A 13381-nucleotide genomic window follows, 5' to 3' on the forward strand; every position below is an offset into this window, starting at 1 on the left:
TTCAACCCATACCTATTCTTAGCCAGATCAAGAATGGCACCGGTCTCGGCAAGGAAATCTAGCCCAAGGATCAGTGGGAACACAAGATGGCGATCTTGCATCACATGGGTGTCGATGGTTCTTTTCACCCCATGCCAGTTGAACCCGAGGTCTTTCTTGCCCAGGGCCTGATGAGCTGAGCCATCAGCTAGGACAAAACCCTGTCTGACAACCGGTAAGGTTTCGTCTGGTAGCATGACTCGCTTCCACAGACTTTCCTTAATCAGGGTGAAAGAACTCCCAGTGTCCACCACTGCCTCTACTGGGATTCCCTTGATGGTAACTGGGACCAACAGGAGCTTATGTTCTTTCTTTTTGTAGCTCTTGTGTTGCACTAGAGAAAGCTCTGCTATGGTCTTCGCCGACTGTTTCTTCTTCTCCTTACCTTGTTTGTCAGTACTCGCCTTCACCCTCTGCCAGTAGTCCTGGGTTCCTGAGAAGTCCTTCTCCACCATGGACCCCACCTTTACTAGCTCGGTCACTGTCGTCACAGTGCCCCGCAGGCAGCCAGCCACTTTAGGGTTGATGTTACTCAAGATGCGTCTCACTATATCTTCCTCTGGCATGTCTCGCTTCCACTTGAGGCACAGTGCACAATAATCGTATGCAAAGTCCCTGAGACATTGCTCTGGTTTCTGCACCATGGACCTCAGTCTCTCCTCCACTTCTGTCATGTAGTCAGAGGAGAGGAAAGCGGACATGAAGGCATTTTTAAATGAGACCCAATCGTGGACTTGGCTTTTAGCAGCCTGCCACCAGCTGAGTGCCGGCCCCTTGAAGACGGAGGACAGGGCTCCCAAAAGTTCCCGGTTGGAGAGGGGTCTTAAGGCAAGGAAGGTCTCACACTGCTCAATGAAGGCAAGGACATCGGAAGTTTCAGTCGTGGCACCAAACGTAGGAAACTCCAGCCGCACCGGGGGTTTGGAGTAAGACGGAGAGGAGAGTGAATGCGCACCAGGCTGACTATATGGTATAGGGGGCGCTATGGGGCTGACATCTGTGGACAGTTCTAGGGGTCTGCTTGCTACAGGTGTACTAGTAGGTCTTGCCCTAGCAAGGTCTTTCTTCCACTTGTCGTCCCTGCGTAACAAACAGTTTACTGTATCCCTTTCCAGTTTCTGCATGTCTGCCCTCATATCTTCTCCTAGTCTGGTGAGAGTAGATTCAATGGACTGCCTTAGGTGGGCCTCCCTGTTCACTGAACTGGCTATGGAAGCTCTAAAATCATTTTCGAGCTTAGCCAAAAAAAAATTCAGAGACTTCACCTCACCTTTAAGTTCCCCATTAACACTCTTCAGGGAAGTCACCTCACCTTTAAATGGTAAATGGTAAATGGTGCATTTATATAGCGCCTTTATCCAAGGCGCTTTACATAGATTGTGCATTACATTCACCCATTCACACACACACATTCATACAACGATGGCAGCAGAAACCATGCAAGGCACCAACCAGCACATCAGGAGCAATTGGGGGTTCAGCGTCTTGCTCAAGAACACTTCGACACCAACTCTGGGGGAGCCCGGGTTCGAACTAGCAACCTTGCGGTTACCATCCAGCCACTCTACCCCTGAGCCACCGCCGCCCAGCGGCTCATTGTAATGAGTCACATCATTCTCATCCCTCCCATCATCATCATCATCATCATCTTCATCATCGTCATCATTTTCATTGTCATTATTTTCATTGTCATTATTTTCATTATCGGTTTCATGTTCAACCTGGGCATCAACCTGCCCTCTTTGATTCTCATCCCCAACATACAAATCACTTAACGAGGTTTCATGAGGGGGACTTCTCCTTGTGGTGAAAGAACTACAGGTAGGCTATCAACCATTGGAGTATAGGGAGAATCATGGACAGGAGTAGACACGACGTCACTTGTTTCTACTCCTTCTGGTGTTGCCATATTGCAAAGCTAAACCAAACCAGCTTATCACAATCAATTAATCAATCAATCGATCAATCAATCAATCAATCAATTTAAATCAGTTCCCCGTATGGGCCACCATTATGTAACGATTAAATAATTAAATTAACTGTTACTCTTTTTTAAAGCACGGGATAGTGACTGATCTCCTTCGACACAATTGATTTATGCTGAATGACAGGAATGGCAATAGACATTAGACAGCAAACACACTCAGTAAGAACACAGCGAAGTTGTGATGAAGTTATGATAGTATTTATCTACTCAAAGAGAAATAATAATACAGCCAGGTATAAACAACAACCAACTCAGATGAATGAAAACAAGTTGAAACCCTTTGAACCGAATGTCCTCGATTCGCGCCCGCACGCACGCACGCACGCACGCACGTACGTCCGCTAAATAGTTTATTAGATAGGTCTGTAAGAAAAGAGTAATTAAAGTCCGCGTCTCGCGCACGCGCCCGCACGCTCCTATTGTTCCTTATCGCTCCGTGAATCCAAACGGCTCCAAACCGCGTCCCAGAACAAACGAAGTGTCAATCAATCAATGTCAATCCAAAAACGTTACTCCAAAAGTTATCCAAAAAGTAAAGGGATCCCCAGCAACGACGTAATCCAAAAGTAATGACTCCCAAGGGAAAAAACAACAATGGATCCTCGCGGGGTATAAAATAAAATATAAACGGTCTCACCAAGTCTTTTCTCTTGTGAAGTACAGCGCGCGGCAGTGTGGCCTTAGCTATTTTCCACCTATAGCGTTCCGAGTAGAGTTAATTATTAAATAAATAATGATCAAACTGGTCTAGGTCTCCTGTGGACTTCCTGGACGGTTTGCCTCTCTCGTTCGTTCCTCCCGCGGGCCGGCCACCAACGCCTACTTTACGTGCGTCAGACAGTCTCGGACCCGTCAATCAAAACAATCCCCTCAAATCATAACATAGGCTTTCAAAACACCCCTTAAACAATAACAAAATAAAACCTATTAGGACATTACCCTTAAAGGATGGCGTTAATTAAGGACCATTATACCATATCTGTGACATACACTTTTAAATGCCATAAATAAAATAAATCCTTCTTTTAACATATGTGGCAGCGCTACAGTGTGTTCAACAACACAGCCGTGACGTTAAGCTGTGTGTGTGTTCAACAGAAGTTATTTTGTCAATCTAGCCGAGTTTGACTCAGACAAACACGACATCGGTTCTGGTATTCCTCAGGGCTCGATTCTTGGTCCTCTGTTATTCTCCCTGTACATACTGCTGTTGGGAGAACTTATTACCAATCACGGAGTCAATTTTCATTTCTATGCTGATGATACCCAACTATATATTTCTGTAGCTCCAGATGATCCCTGTGCTTTAGACCCGTTGTTGACCTGTCTGTCTAGCATCAAATGCTGGATGAGTGAGAACTTTCTCAAGCTAAATGAGGATAAGACAGAAGTTCTCATAATCGGTTCTAGTGAGCAGAAAGAATCAATAATAAGCAGACTTGGCAACCTGACTGTAGAAAGTAACAGTACAGTAAAGAACTTGGGGTCATTATTGATTCTGAATTGAATTTTAATTCACACATTAATCATGTTACCAAGATTGCTTTTTTTCACCTTAGAAATATTGCACGAATCAGAGCCTATTTGTCATTGGACAAAAAATGGCAACTAAAAAATATGGGGAAGCAGCGGTTTGCTTCTACGGGCCGACGGCGTGGAACAAACTCCCACTGTACCTTCGACAGGCAGCCTCTGTAGACATTTTTAAAGCGCAGTTCAAGACCCACTTCTACACTCTTGCTTTTAATTGATCTTTTAAATTATTCATGTCCTCACTGTATTGCATTAATGTTTATGCCTTGCTTTTCATTTTTTTCTCCATTGCTCTGTAAAGCACTTTGAGCTGCATTTCATGTCATGAAAGGTGCTATACAAATAAAGTTTTATTATTATTATTATGACGTTAAGCTGTGTGTGTGTGTTCAACAACACAGCCATGACGTTAAGCTGTGTGTGTGTTCAACAACACAGCCATGACGTTAAACTGTGTGTGTGTTCAACAACACAGCCATGACGTTAAACTGTGTGTGTGTGTTCAACAACACAGACATGACATTAAGCTGTGTGTGTGTGTGTTCAACAATACAGCCATGACGTTAAGCTGTGTGTGTGTTCAACAACACAGCCATGACGTTAAGCTGTGTGTGTGTTCAACACACGCACACAAGCACACAAGCACACGCACACATTTCCGCTGCACGACACTGGCGCGCAACTTCGGTATTAATCAGTCTTTAGATGCGTGCGTGTGTGTGTGTGTGTGCGTGCGTGTGTGCGCGTTAAGTATGCGCTGATGGTCTACCTCTTCCACGTGTTTCCTACTTACAGCCTCACGAGTCCAAGGCTGTCGACGCCATAACGAAGACGGCACTTTCAATAACCTTGACAGACAGATTAAAAGGAGGATTCAATAGCTACTCTTCATCACCCACCCCCCCCCCCCCAACACCCCCGCCCCACACCGCTCCTCCCCCCTCCCTTTATCGTCGGCTCCTGTCAATCACCCGCCGTCTCGGAGACGAAACGAGGGCCCCCACCGTCACCGAGGTGTCTCTCTCTCTCTCTCTCTCTCTCTCTCTCTCTCTCTCTCTCTCTCTCTCTCTCTCTCTCTCTCTCTGTGTTAGGGGGAGGTACGGGCCTTATCGACCAACCAGGGGGGTCAGCACTGCAGAGTGGATATCGCTTGCCGTCTACCACACAGGAGGTTCATGGGAGGTTTTTCGGGTTGCCGTGCCTGGATGGCACGTGAGCGGTACTCAGCCCGCCTGGACACGTTTGTGCAAGCTGCCCGAAGGGAGGACGCACACACACACCGCACCACGCACACCACGCCACACACACGCACAACACGCCACACACACACACACCACGCCACGCCACACACACGCACAACACGCCACACACACACACACCACGCCACGCCACACACACGCACAACACGCCACACACACACACCACACCACGCCACACACACGCACAACACGCCACACACACACACACCACGCCACGCCACACACACCACGCCACACACATGCACACCACGCCACACACACGCACACCACGCCACACACACCACGCCACACACACGCACACCACGCCACACACACGCACACCACGCCACACACACGCCACACACACACCACGCCACGCCACACACACACACACGCACACCACGCCACACACACGCACACCACGCCACACACACGCACACCACGCCACGCCACACACACGCACACCACGCCACACACACGCACACCACGCCACACACACGCCACGCCACGCCACACACACGCACACCACGCCACACACACGCACACCACGCCACACACACGCACACCACGCCACACACACCACGCCACACACACGCACACCACACCACACACACGCACACACACGCACAGCACACACGGCACGCCACGCCACACACGCATGCCACGTCACGCCACACACGCACGCCACTCCACACCACGCACACACGCCACACACACGCGCACAGAATGCTGCATCCTTGTCTGTCATTCCCACAACGGTACGTGCCTCTCGCCCCATTCCCTGACGCGGCCTCGTCTATACGCCATGTCTTAAGCTATGAGTCTCTAGCCTCTATAGACCAATACTGCAGAGCCCCCCCCCCCCCCCCCCTCCCAGCGCCACACCCATTCCCTTCCCCTCTCTGAGTTCCACGGCTTCACCGACATCTTTTCAAAGTTCACAGCCTGGCTCCGAGGCACAGGAAGGGAAATCAGGCTGCTCGGAACGGCCTGGGATCACACACACACACACACACACACACACACACACACACACACACACACACACACACACACACACACACACACACACACACACACACACACACACACACACACACACACACACAAAGGCCCTGATGTGAATTGAAGAGACACATCACTGCCTCCAGGTGTGTGTGTGTGTGTGTGTGTGTGTGTGTGTGCAGATTGGAACCGTTTCTGAAAGCAAAGTTCGCCTATTTCCCCCCCCCCCCACTACCGTTTCTTTACACAGGCCGGCAATGTATTGAATTGTAACGTATTGGGCAACATGGATGAGGAGGAACTTAAACCCCCCCCCCAAAACACACCATAACTCACAATCACACACCGTTTTCTGGGTAGGAGGATTAATCTGTATAAATGTTGTTTAGTCTCATTGAGAGGCTGGTGAGTCTCAATAGGTATAAATGTTGTTTAGTCTCATTGAGAGGCTGGTGAGTCTCAATAGGTATAAATGTTGTTTAGTCTCATTGAGAGGCTGGTGAGTCTCAATAGGTATAAATGTTGTTTAGTCTCATTGAGAGGCTGGTGAGTCTCAATAGGTATAAATGTTGTTTAGTCTCATTGAGAGGCTGGTGAGTCTCAATAGGTATAAATGTTGTTTAGTCTAATTAAGGGGCTGGTGAGTCTCAATAGGTATAAATGTGTTTAGTCTCATTAAGGGGCTGGTGAGTCTCAATAGGTATAAATGCTGTTTAGTCTCATTGAGAGGCTGGTGAGTCTCAATAGGTATAAATGTTGTTTAGTCTCATTAAGGGGCTGGTGAGTCTCAATAGGTATAAATGTATTTAGTCTCATTAAGGGGCTGGTGAGTCTCAATATGTATAAATGCTGTTTAGTCTCATTGAGAGAATGGTGAGTCTCAATAGGTATAAATGTTGTTTAGTCTCATTAAGGGGCTGGTGAGTCTCAATAGGTATAAATGTGTTTAGTCTCATTAAGGGGCTGGTGAGTCTCAATAGGTATAAATGTGTTTAGTCTCATTGAGGGGCTGGTGAGTCTCAATAGGTATAAATGTTGTTTAGTCTCATTGAGGGGCTGGTGAGTCTCAATAGGTATAAATTCTGTTTAGTCTCATTGAGGGGCTGGTGAGTCTCAATAGGTATAAATGCTGTTTAGTCTCATTGAAGGGCTGGTGAGTCTCAATAGGTATAAATGCTGTTTAGTCTCATTGAGAGGCTGGTGAGTCTCAATAGGTATAAATGCTGTTTAGTCGCATTAAGGGCTGGTGAGTCTCAATAGGTATAAATGTTGTTTAGTCTCATTAAGGGGCTGGTGAGTCTCAATAGGTATAAATGCTGTTTAGTCTCATTGAGGGGCTGGTGAGTCTCAATAGGTATAAATGTTGTTTAGTCTCATTGAGGGGCTGGTGAGTCTCAATAGGTATAAATGTTGTTTAGTCTCATTAAGGGCTGGTGAGTCTCAATAGGTATAAATGCTGTTTAGTCTCATTGAGGGGCTGGTGAGTCTCAATAGGTATAAATGTTGTTTAGTCTCATTAAGGGCTGGTGAGTCTCAATAGGTATAAATGCTGTTTAGTCTCATTGAGGGGCTGGTGAGTCTCAATATGTATAAATGCTGTTTAGTCTCATTGAGGGGCTGGTGAGTCTCAATAGGTATAGATGTTGTTTAGTCTCATTAAGGGGCTGGTGAGTCTCAATAGGTATAAATGCTGTTTAGTCTCATTAAGGGGCTGGTGAGTCTCAATAGGTATAAATGTTGTTTAGTCTCATTAAGGGCTGGTGAGTCTCAATAGGTATAAATGTTGTTTAGTCTAATTAAGGGCTGGTGAGTCTCAATAGGTATAAATGCTGTTTAGTCTCATTGAGGGGCTGGTGAGTCTCAATAGGTATAAATGCTGTTTAGTCTCATTGAGGGCTGGTGAGTCTCAATAGGTATAAATGCTGTTTAGTCTCATTAAGGGGCTGGTGAGTCTCAATAGGTATAAATGTTGTTTAGTCGCATTAAGGGGCTGGTGAGTCTCAATAGGTATAAATGTTGTTTAGTCTCATTGAGGGGCTGGTGAGTCTCAATAGGTATAAATGTTGTTTAGTCGCATTAAGGGCTGGTGAGTCTCAATAGGTATAAATGTTGTTTAGTCTCATTGAGGGGCTGGTGAGTCTCAATAGGTATAAATGCTGTTTAGTCTCATTGAGGGGCTGGTGAGTCTCAATAGGTATAAATGCTGTTTAGTCTCATTAAGGGGCTGGTGAGTCTCAATAGGTATAAATGTTGTTTAGTCTCATTGAGGGGCTGGTGAGTCTCAATAGGTATAAATGTTGTTTAGTCTCATTGAGGGGCTGGTGAGTCTCAATAGGTATAAATGTTGTTTAGTCTCATTGAGGGGCTGGTGAGTCTCAATAGGTATAAATGTTGTTTAGTCTCATTGAGAGGCTGGTGAGTCTCAATAGGTATAAATGCTGTTTAGTCGCATTAAGGGCTGGTGAGTCTCAATAGGTATAAATGTTGTTTAGTCTCATTAAGGGGCTGGTGAGTCTCAATAGGTATAAATGCTGTTTAGTCTCATTGAGGGGCTGGTGAGTCTCAATAGGTATAAATGTTGTTTAGTCTCATTGAGGGGCTGGTGAGTCTCAATAGGTATAAATGCTGTTTAGTCTCATTGAGGGCTGGTGAGTCTCAATAGGAATAAATGCTGTTTAGTCGCATTAAGGGCTGGTGAGTCTCAATAGGTATAAATGCTGTTTAGTCTCATTGAGGGGCTGGTGAGTCTCAATAGGTATAAATGCTGTTTAGTCTCAATGAGAGGCTGGTGAGTCTCAATAGGTATAAATGTTGTTTAGTCTCATTGAGGGGCTGGTGAGTCTCAATAGATATAAATGTTGTTTAGTCTCATTGAGGGGCTGGTGAGTCTCAATAGGTATAAATGTTGTTTAGTCTCATTGAGGGGCTGGTGAGTCTCAATAGGTATAAATGCTGTTTAGTCTCATTGAGGGGCTGGTGAGTCTCAATAGGTATAAATGTTGTTTAGTCTCATTAAGGGGCTGGTGAGTCTCAATAGGTATAAATGCTGTTTAGTCTCATATTGGGCTGGTGAGTCTCAATAGGTATAAATGCTGTTTAGTCTCATTGAGGGGCTGGTGAGTCTCAATAGGTATAAATGCTGTTTAGTCTCATATTGGGCTGGTGAGTCTCAATAGGTATAAATGCTGTTTAGTCTCATTGAGGGGCTGGTGAGTCTCAATAGGTATAAATGCTGTTTAGTCTCATTGAGGGGCTGGTGAGTCTCAATAGGTATAAATGCTGTTTAGTCTCATTGAGGGGCTGGTGAGTCTCAATAGGTATAAATGTTGTTTAGTCTCATTAAGGGGCTGGTGAGTCTCAATAGGTATAAATGCTGTTTAGTCTCATTGAGGGGCTGGTGAGTCTCAATAGGTATAAATGCTGTTTAGTCTCATATTGGGCTGGTGAGTCTCAATAGGTATAAATGCTGTTTAGTCTCATTGAGGGGCTGGTGAGTCTCAATAGGTATAAATGTTGTTTAGTCTCATTGAGGGGCTGGTGAGTCTCAATAGGTATAAATGCTGTTTAGTCTCATATTGGGCTGGTGAGTCTCAATAGGTATAAATGCTGTTTAGTCTCATTGAGGGGCTGGTGAGTCTCAATAGGTATAAATGCTGTTTAGTCTCATTGAGGGGCTGGTGAGCCTCAATAGGTATAAATGTTGTTTAGTCTTTGCTACTGGCGTTAGTTTTGTGAATGAATTTATTTTTACTATGTGGCCCCCTGTGCCCCCCCCCCCCCCCCCCCACAAAATGACCAGAACTACTTAATATTTCACCAAAACCAGAGCAGAACTCCCACCGCGGGACTCGGGCAATCAATTAATAATACAGTTGCAACCACTATATTAATGGCAGGTATTTCATACAGTTTAAGATGAAAATAAATCACACCCGTGTGAACTGAGTGGTGTAAGGTCTTATATAGACTGATCAGCTGTGGTCTGACGTAATGTCTGACGTAATGAAATCACACCCGTGTGAACTGGGTGACCATAGCAACCATTTTTTGGTAGGAACAGACAGACAGACAAACAGACAGACACGTAAACTAACAAAGCCAGTTGTAGGAGTGGTTTACACCACTCAAAAAACTAACAAAGCCAGTTGTAGGAGTGGTTTACACCACTCAAAAAACTAACAAAGCCAGTTGTAGGAGTGGTTTACACCACTCAAAAAACTAACAAAGCCAGTTGTAGGAGTGGTTTACACCACTCAAAAATCTGAACTGTCCCTTTAAAGTCAACGTTTCTCTGCCCAGACCTCCATATATGGAGCTGGCCTAGTTCTGACATCACAACACTCCATATTTGGGCATGCCTGACACAGAACCTATTAAACAGGAATAAAGGAGACAGATACAGAAATCTCCATATATGGGTATAAAAGTGAGACAGACAGATGGGTGGAACGGGTATCGACTCAGTGCTCTACAGCCGAACGTTTTTAACTCCTATCTTTGCTTCTGGGGGGGTCCCTGGAACTACATATTTTCAGATGGGGGGTCGGCGGCCAATTACAGATTATTCTGGGGGTCCTCGACATGAAAAAGGTTGAGCACCACTGATATAGAAACATAGTCGGTTTTTCAGAAAACTCAGGATTTAGAAGACTATTTTTTTTTTTTTTTTTCCAGAATCGTCCTCACTCAGTCCAAATTGTGTTAATATCGCGTAGCAACCAAACGGACCTCTGGAGATCAGTCCTGGCCTTGTGTGAGGACGTTAACAGGCGTGTGCGGTAAGGTACGGTGTGAGGACGTTAACAGGCGTGTGCGGTAAGGTACGGTGTGAGGACGTTAACGGGCGTGTGCGGTAAGGTACGGTGTGAGGACGTTAACGGGCGTGTGCGGTAAGGTACGGTGTGAGGACGTTAACGGGCGTGTGCGGTAAGGTACGGTGTGAGGACGTTAACGGGCGTGTGCGGTAAGGTACGGTGTGAGGACGTTAACGGGCGTGTGCGGTAAGGTACGGTGTGAGGACGTTAACGGGCGTGTGCGGTAAGGTACGGTGTGAGGACGTTAACAGGCGTGTGCGGTAAGGTACGGTGTGAGGACGTTAACAGGCGTGTGCGGTAAGGTACGGTGTGAGGACGTTAACGGGCGTGTGCGGTAAGGTACGGTGTGAGGACGTTAACGGGCGTGTGCGGTAAGGTACGGTGTGAGGACGTTAACGGGCGTGTGCGGTAAGGTACGGTGTGAGGACGTTAACGGGCGTGTGCGGTAAGGTACGGTGTGAGGACGTTAACAGGCGTGTGCGGTAAGGTACGGTGTGAGGACGTTAACAGGCGTGTGCGGTAAGGTACGGTGTGAGGACGTTAACGGGCGTGTGCGGTAAGGTACGGTGTGAGGACGTTAACGGGCGTGTGCGGTAAGGTACGGTGTGAGGACGTTAACGGGCGTGTGCGGTAAGGTACGGTGTGAGGACGTTAACAGGCGTGTGCGGTAAGGTACGGTGTGAGGACGTTAACAGGCGTGTGCGGTAAGGTACGGTGTGAGGACGTTAACGGGCGTGTGCGGTAAGGTACGGACATGACAGTTGTGTAAAGGTTATCTGGGATGTGTACGTGCGTACGTGTGTGCGTGCGTACGTGTGTGTGCGTACGTGTGTGCGCGTACGTGTGTGCGCGTACGTGCGTGCGTTCTACATCAACAGGAACATAACTGATAGATCTGCTAATTAGGGAATTCCAGCTGCTTCCTAATTGCTGTGCTCCCTGACCCTCTGTTAGCGCACAGGGGTTGGTCTCTGCCCCAAGGGCACGCACGCACACACACACACACACACACACACACACACACACACACACACACACACACACACACACACACACACACACACACACACACACACACACACACACACACACCTAGCTGCACGCACCGCTGTGATCCCTGAAGGTCGGGCCAAGGTGCAGTTGGTCTGTGCTCAGCATAGCAGTGTTGGTGGAGAGGACGGTAGTCTGTGGTTGGTAGAGAGGACGGTAGTCTGTGGTTGGTGGAGAGGATGGTAGTCTGTGGTTGGTGGAGAGGACGGTAGGTAGTCTGTGGTTGGTGGAGAGGATGGTAGTCTGTGGTTGGTGGAGAGGATGGTAGTCTGTGGTTGGTGGAGAGGACGGTAGTCTGTGGTTGGTGGAGAGGATGGTAGTCTGTGGTTGGTGGAGAGGACGGTAGTCTGTGGTTGGTGGAGAGGATGGTAGTATGTGGTTGGTGGAAAGGACGGTAGTCTGTGGTTGGTGGAGAGGATGGTAGGTAGTCTGTGGTTGGTGGAGAGGATGATAGGTAGTCTGTGGTTGGTGGAGAGGATGGTAGTCTGTGGTTGGTGGAGAGGACGGTAGTCTGTGGTTGGTGGAGAGGATGGTAGTCTGTGGTTGGTGGAGAGGACGGTAGTCTGTGGTTGGTGGAGAGGACGGTAGTCTGTGGTTGGTGGAGAGGATGGTAGTCTGTGGTTGGTGGAGAGGACGGTAGTCTGTGGTTGGTGCCGCGCTACAAGCTCGTAGCTTGTACACTCTTAAAAAAGTCCGTCGTCTGATGGGAATGTCCCTTATATATGTGATTGGATCGTTCCCAATTCCAGAAAAGCCATAGAGCGAAGCCTATGAGCAAAGGGAATGTCCCCATCTTTTGCGGACATGCGCACATTGGTGTCAAAAAAGTAGTAGAGTCCGCCATAGCCGCCATTACAAAATCTCTCCGCACTGGTTTAGAAACAACAGGACAGGGCAGGCTGCATGTGTTAACTTTGGAGTGACTGGAACCTCACGCTTCTTTTGGTAAACACGTTTGGTTGGTACGTTAATTACATTAGTTACATTTATTTATTTTATTATTACATCTCTGGCAGTGTTTGTGTGTAACTTCTGGCCCCAGTTGGCACAAGTGCCCAGTTTTCCCGCGGCAAAAGTTGGGCAAATAAGTGTTTTATTAAAAAAAAAAGATAGGTTAAGATTATATTTAGATAGCATTTATTATATTTGCGGGTTTGTGTCGCGTCCGTTCTTGAATGACACCAGTGCTATAGCTGAGTGGAGGGTCCATTGTGGCCGGCTTAGCTTCTGCGCTAGCCCGCTAGCTTCCTTTCCTTCCCCCTCAAAAGCTACCCGGAGCTAATTTGCGCCAAGAACGCCAAGTAGTTTCCCCACCTCAAAGACTTGGCTTACCAACAGACCTTATATAACAGATACCTTATATTATATTTGCGTGTGTGTGTTGTCTGTGTGTGTGCTTTAATGGCATGCACAACCTTCTATGTGCTTTAGATTCCCTCGCTAGGCTAGGCCGCTAGCCAAGACAGCATTTACCCCTCAATGCTAGCTCTTGTTTAGCTTTATGTGTGCTGCTCACAGTTAGCTGTTAGCTACCGGAGCTATTGTTAGCTAGCTAGTGCCCAGTTAGCTAACAATAGCTCAATAATAATAATAGCTCAATTTGCGCCAAGGAAGCCAAGTTGTTTCCCCACCTCAAAGACTTGGCTTACCAACAGACCTTATATAACCGATATCTTATATTATATTTGCGTGTGTGTGTTGTCTGTGTGTGTGTG

This window comes from Electrona antarctica (genome assembly GCF_951216825.1).
Source record: "Electrona antarctica genome assembly, contig: scaffold_635, whole genome shotgun sequence".
NCBI lineage: Eukaryota > Metazoa > Chordata > Actinopteri > Myctophiformes > Myctophidae > Electrona > Electrona antarctica.